Source organism: Delphinapterus leucas, chromosome 1 (genome assembly GCF_059928025.1).
Source record: "Delphinapterus leucas isolate spDelLeu-1000000601 "Yukka" chromosome 1, BTC_Dleu_Yukka2, whole genome shotgun sequence".
Classification (NCBI taxonomy): Eukaryota; Metazoa; Chordata; class Mammalia; order Artiodactyla; family Monodontidae; genus Delphinapterus; species Delphinapterus leucas.
In genome coordinates, this window is record NC_143129.1 from 73,625,483 (window position 1) to 73,632,453 (window position 6,971).

The following is a 6,971-nucleotide window of genomic DNA, read 5'->3' on the forward strand; positions in this document are numbered from 1 at the left end:
CAGAGAATTGCTTGGTGTGGGGCAAAAACCTCCACACACTTGGTGACCAGAAGTGAAGTGCTGGTGTGAGTAGTAAAGGGAAGAAAGACGTAGGAAGGAGAAAACAGTTTTTCCATTACAATTGCTTTCTAAAGTACGTACTGGGCAAACTTAAGGTGTATATTTGTTTCACATATGAGCTGGTTTTCCTTATCTTGGCCGAGTCTGCCACCTAAGTCTCTTCCTACCTGTAGTTACCGCACCATTTTTCTCCAGTCTCGGAACACGGGACACGCACTAAGTGCCAGAGGGTGACCTTACCCCAGGGTGCTCCGGCTCCCCGCCAAGCGTTCCTCCGGGACCTGCAGGATCCGGAAAACTGCACGACGAGCCCTTGAGGAAGACTGGAGCTTTGGCCCACAGACTCAGGCTTTCAACAGCAACGACACTGGCTGGAGCTCCACTTGTGCTGGAAGTTTCCTGATGAGGCACCATGGAGCTCACCTGGTGCTGTAACCATGATACCGGGCGCGCCTCCGGGCCTTGCCTGCCATTTTCCAGGCCTCTGGGTGAGCCTAGGCTGTGGTCGACCCGCCCCAGCACTTTTCTCACCGGCGGGGACACAGTGACGAGCTGCTACATTTCAAGACTAGTTTTTGAAGGAGCAGCTATCGGCTGTTTCCGTAGTGTAGTGGTTATCACGTTCGCCTCACACGCGAAAGGTCCCCGGTTCGAAACCGGGCGGAAACAAGACACGTACTCTTTTTTTTTTTTTTTTTTTTCGCTGGTTGAGCACTGACCCCCGCGGCGGTCCTCCAGTTTTTCTCTTATCTTTTCTGACACCAGAAACGTAAAGCACTTTTGGTCACTCGAATGAAGTCATCAGTTCCGATCCGGATCCCCAGAACCAAGTTCTGGTTCAGGGCGGTGCCCTGAAACTCAGGCTGGTCCCTTATTCAAACTCTGCTCAGGCTCCTTCTTCTTCAGCTGGGTCTGCAGGGGGCTGTCTCCTCCAGAGAATTTGCAAACCCAGCTGTGTGCCTAGTATTATCTCGCTTTAAGCTGAAGGGCGGGTATCTTTACCCTGCAGTCCAGATGAATGAATGGAACATAGTTCCAGAGCCAGTATTACAAGTCGCTCTGCTCTCTGCCCCCAACAAACATGCCTATTTCTTTGTTCGATTTAAGCTGTCCCCATGCATTCAGTTCTAAGTTCCCAGTCATGGAGATTCTTTCTCCCTCCCTCCTCTGAGTCTTTCCCCACAGGGAATCCTAAGGCCCTAAGCCCTTGGTTCTGAATCAGGTGAAAACAATGTATATTTTCTTTTAATTAAGTTATTTTCACACACACACGGCAGTTTGCACAGACACTTCTCCAAGGAAGATAGACGGATAGCAAATAATCATATCTAAAGATGTTCTACATCATTAATCATTAGGGAAATGCAAAATTAAAACACGAGATATCATACACATGTATTAGAATGCCTATCATACCAGGTGTCCAGGATGTGGAAGAACTGGAACACTCATACACTGATGGGGGGTGGGGGGATGTAAAATGTTACATCCACTTTGGAAAACAGTTTAACAGTTTCTTTGAAAGTTAAACTACTACTATAGACTCAGCCATTCTAATCCTAGGTACTTCCAAGAGAAAATTAAGTGTATGCTCATAGAAAGACTTGTACACGAATACTCATAGTAGCTTTATTTGTAACAGACCAAAGCTGAAAACAACCCAAACGTCACCCAACAGGTGAAGATAAATTATGGTTACATCCATACAATGGAATGCTGCTCAGCAAAAAAAAAAAATATATATATATATATATATATATATATAAAATTACTATTATGCTGAGTGAAAGAAGCCCAGTCAAAAAGAGTGTTATATGACTCCACTTATATAAAATTGTAGAAAATGAAAACTATAATGACAAAAAGCAGATCAGTGATTGCTTGGTAAGTGGAAGGAGAATGGCAGGCAATAAGGATTAGAAAGGGAAAATTGGGGGGACAATGGATATGTTCACTATCTTAATTGTGACAGGGCTGCATGATGACTTTCATTTGCCCTAGACACTTTGACCTTCCTGGGACTCTTCATAAAAAATGTTTAAATGTTAAAAATCTTTTCTTTAATTTAAAATTTATATGTATTAATATAGTTCATTTATATATAACATAATATATAACTGAATATAATATACTATTATATATAATATGACTTAAATATATAATTTATTAATATATTTTACAGCTGCATTGGTATAAAGATGAAGGTATTAATATTATATAAAATCATTTGTAAAATTTCATTTTGAATTTAAATGATTTTTTTAATAAAATTAAGGCATTTTGGATTTAAAATAAGTTGAAATATTTTTGTAGGTGTATGCCTACCGTGCCTAATGGGCAAGTTGGCTCCCCATTGTGAGGATGATTTCATAGAGTGATACATTTGCCAAAACTTAACCTGTACATTTTGAATATGTCCAATTTACTGTATGTCAGTTACGCCCTAATACAGCTGTTAACATTTGTTTTAATATTTCTCAGAAAAAAATAAACATGTATTTGAAGTATGTTCTGGATACTCATACAAATACATATTTTTAAGTTTCTTATTAAAATTTTTGTATGAAACTAAAATATGTATTCACAACATTCAATAATTTGGGGATGGACCTCAGGTACAGTGTTAATCTCAATTCATTGCCCTCGATCCACATGGATGGGTGCAAGACTCTTCTCTTGCTTTATTTATTTTTGTCTTAATTTATTACTTTCTTTTATCCCTATTCCCTACTTTCACCCCCTCTCTAATGTGTTTGATATGTATTTTGAATTTGTATGTATCCTTGTAGACTGTGTAGTTGTTTTGTGTGTAATTGTTTCCTAATTTTGTGTATGTTCTTCACTCAGCATTGTGACTTTGGGTTCTACCCAATTTCTGTTTGTACATTTACTCCTTTGCTTCTGACTGCTGTAAATAATTTCATAGTGGGCACCCACCCATTTTACTTTTCTTTCCCCCATGATAGATGCTAGGTTATTACCCACTCCAAGATATGACAAACAATGCCATCATACATTTTATTAAACAAATATTTATAGAGTACCTACTAAGTTCCAGGTACTGTTCTAACCTCCAGGGATTCATTAACTACAAAAAAAGACTGAACCAAATCCCTGCCCACATGTAGTTTACATTCTAGTGGGTGAGGCAAATGATAACAAGATAAAATATATGATAAGTTTTTTTTTTTTTTGCGGTACGCGGGCCTCTCACTGTTGCGGCCTCTCCCGCTGCGGAGCACAGGCTCCGGACGCGCAAGCTCAGCCGCTCCGCGGCATGTGGGATCTTCCCGGACCGGGACACGAACCCGCATCCGCTGCATCCGCAAGCGGACTCTCAACCACTGCGCCACCAGGTCTTTTTCTTTTTTTTTTTTAATAATCTTTATCGGAGTATAATTGCTTCACAATACTGTGTTAGTTTCTGTTGTACAACAAAGTGAATCAGCCATATGCATACATATATCCCCATTCCCCTCCCTCTTGAGCCTCCCTCCCACCCTCCCTATCCCACCTCTCTAGGTCATCGCAAAGCACCGAGCTGATCTCCCTGTGCTATGCTGCTGCCTCCCACTAGCTATCTATTTTTACATTTAGTAGTGTATATGTCGATGCTACTCTCACTTCGCCCCAGCTTCCCCCTCCCCCGCCCCCCATGTCCTCAAGTCCATTCTCCATGCCTACGTCTTTATTCCTGCCCTGCCACTAGGTTCATCAGTACCACTTTTTTTCTTTTTTACCTTCCATATGTATGTGTTAGCATACGGTATTTGTTTTTCTCTTTCTGACTTACTTCACTCTGTATGACAGACTCTAGATCTATCCACCTCACTACAAATAACTCAACTTCGTTTCTTTTTATGGCTGAGTAACATTCCATTGTATATATGTGTCACATCTTTATCCATTCATCTGTCGATGGACATTTAGGTTGCTTCCATGTCCTGGCTATTGTAAATAGAGCTGCAATGAACATTGTGGTACATGACTCTTTCTGAATTATGGTTTTCTCAGGGTGTATGCCCAGTAGTGGGATTGCTGGGTCATATGGTAGTTCTATTTTTAGTTTTTTAAGGAACCACCATACTGTTCTCCATAGTGGTTGTATCAATTTACAGTGGAGGGTTCCCTTTTCATCACACCCTTTCCAGCATTTATTGTTTCTAGATTTTTTTTGATAATGGCCATTTTGATTGGTGTGAGGTGATACCTTATTGGAGTTTCGAGTTGCATTTCTCTAATAACTAGTGATGTTGAGCATCTTTTCATGTGCCTCTTGGCATCTGTATGTCTTCTTCTTAGGTGAAATGTCTATTTAGGTCTTCCGTCCATTTTTTAATTGGGCTGTTTGTTTTTCTGATATTGAGCTCCATGAGCTGTTTGTATATTTTGGAGATTAATCCTTTGTCTGTTGTTTCATTTGCAAATATTTTCTCCCATTCTGAGGGTTGTCTTCTTGTCTTGTTTATAGTCTCCTTTGCTGTGCAAAAGCTTTTAAGTTTCATTAGGTCCCATTTTTGTTTTTATTTTCACTACTCTAGGAGGCTGGTCAAAAAGATCTTGCTGTGATTTATGTCATAGAGTGTTCTTCCTACGTTTCCCTCTAAGAGCTTTACAGTGTCTGGTTTTACATTTAGGTCTTTAATCCATTTGGAGTTTATTTTTGTGTTAGGTAGTGTTCTAATTTCATTCTTTTACATGTAGCTGTCCAGTTTTCCCAGCACCACTTATTAAAGAGGCTGTTTTTTCTCCATTGTTCTTGCCTCGTTTGTCATAAATTAAGACCACATGTTTCTTTGAGGACCAGGAAAAACTGTTACAGCTTGGCTGGGAAGTTCTGATTCATGTGCCATATTCACCAGACACTGCACCTTTGGATGTCCATTTATTTCAGTCCTTATAAAATTCTTTTAATAGGGCTTCCCTGGTGGCGCAGTGGTTGAGAGTCCGCCTGCCGATGCAGGAGACACGGGTTTGTGCCCCAATCTGGGAAGATCCCACTGGGCCCGTGAGCCATGGCCACTGAGCCTGCGCGTCCGGAGCCTATGCTCCGCAATGGGAGAGGCCACAACAGTGAGAGGCCCGCGTACCACAAAAATAAAAAAAAAATTCTTTTAACAGAAAAAATTTCAATTCCCTGGAAGACTGTAAAAGGCACTTGGAACAGTTCTTTGCTCAAAAAGATAAAAAATTTTGGGAGGATGGAATTATGAAGTTGCCTGAAAAATGGCAGAAGGTAGTGGAACAAAATGGTGTATACATTGATCAATAAAGTTCTTGGTGAAAATAAAAATTTTTGGCCAACCCAATACTTTGTCAAAAGTTCAGAAACAGCAGAAGTAAAACCAATGAATCACTGAAGTAGTAAAAGTTCATTGTGCACACAACAAAAAGAAAGTTCACAAACCAGGCGCACTCACTCCAAACGTGGAGGAAAACTCAGGGGTATAGAGTCGTCCCTCCATATCTGTGGGGGATTGGTTCCACGACCTCTACTCATACACCAAAATCCTTGAACACTGAAGTCCCTTATATAAAATGGTGTAGTATTTGTCTCTAACCTACTAAGGTCCTCCCATTTACTTTAATTAATCTCTAGATTACTTATGATAACTAATACAATGTAAATGCTATGTAAATAGCTGTAAATACAATATAAATTCCATGTAAATAGTTGCTGGCTTGCGAGAAATTCAAGTTTTGCTTTTTAGAACTTTCTGAAATTATTTTTCCAAATATTTTTGATTCTTGGTTGGTTGAGCCCAAGAATGTGGAAGCCAGGAATAGGAAGGGCCAACTGTATTGTTACAAAGCAGCTTGTATTCGTGAGGAGGCAGTGACTGCTTATTATTCACAGTGATTGGTTACAATATTAGAATTTTCTTAAGTGATAGGGAATTGGTTAGTGGTTACCTCATATCAATTTTGGCGAAGAGTTTAAGTTGTACCTATGATTTCCAGAGGCATGAGCAAGAAGTGACCAAGGTCAAATTAGTCTCCCTTGCTTTGCAAAATAAGCTAAATTAAGCTTTGCTGTATGACTAAACTGGTTTTGTCTGCTCAGGGAATTTTCAAAGCCAGTCTTCATTTGTTTGTTGTTTTAATGATTTTTCTCCCCTTCCAGTTTTATTGAGATATAATTGACATACAGCACAGTGTAAGTTTAAGGTGTACAACATAATGATTTGACTTATATACATCATGAAATGATTACCGTAATTAGTTTAGTGAACATCCATTACCTCATATAGACACAAAATAAGATAACATTAAAAAAATTTTTTCCCTTGTGATGAGAACTCTTAGAATTTACTCTCTTAAATAAGTTTGATATATAACATACAGCAGTGTTAATTACATTTATCATATTGTACATTATGTCCCTAGTACTTATTTAACTTATAACTGGAAGTTTGTACCTTTTGACCACCTTCATCCAATTCTGCTTCTCCCCAGACCTTGCCTCTGGTAACCATAAATCTGATCTCTTTTTCTATTAGTATGTTTGTTTGTTTTTGAGGTATATTTGATCTATACAAAACTATGTTAGTTCCTGATGCACAGCATCGTGATTCAATATTTCTATACATTTCAAAATGATTACCATCTATCACCACACAAAGATATTACATTATTATTGACTATATTCCCCACACTGTATATTTCGTACTCCTAACTCATTTACTTTGTAACTGGAAGTTTGCACCACTTAACTTCCCTCACCTATTTCTCTCCTCTCCCACCCCTCGCCTATTTCTCTCCTCTCCCACCCCTCCCCTCTGGCAACCACCTGTTTGTTCTCTGTATTAACTTTCTTAGTGTGTGGATTTATTTTTATTACTTTTATATATCACCTATTCAAAAACTATCAAATGTTTTTAAGATGAAAAAAAAATACCATTAAGACTAAA

General features: G+C 39.1%; 1 non-coding gene across 1 annotated transcript; it reads left to right on the forward strand.

Annotated features, from left to right (window-relative positions):
* The first annotated feature begins 656 nt into the window (after positions 1-656).
* Positions 657-729, forward strand: TRNAV-CAC (transfer RNA valine (anticodon CAC)). The gene has a single exon. It is a non-coding gene; the product is annotated as a tRNA-Val (tRNA).
* The last annotated feature ends 6,242 nt before the right edge of the window (positions 730-6,971 follow it).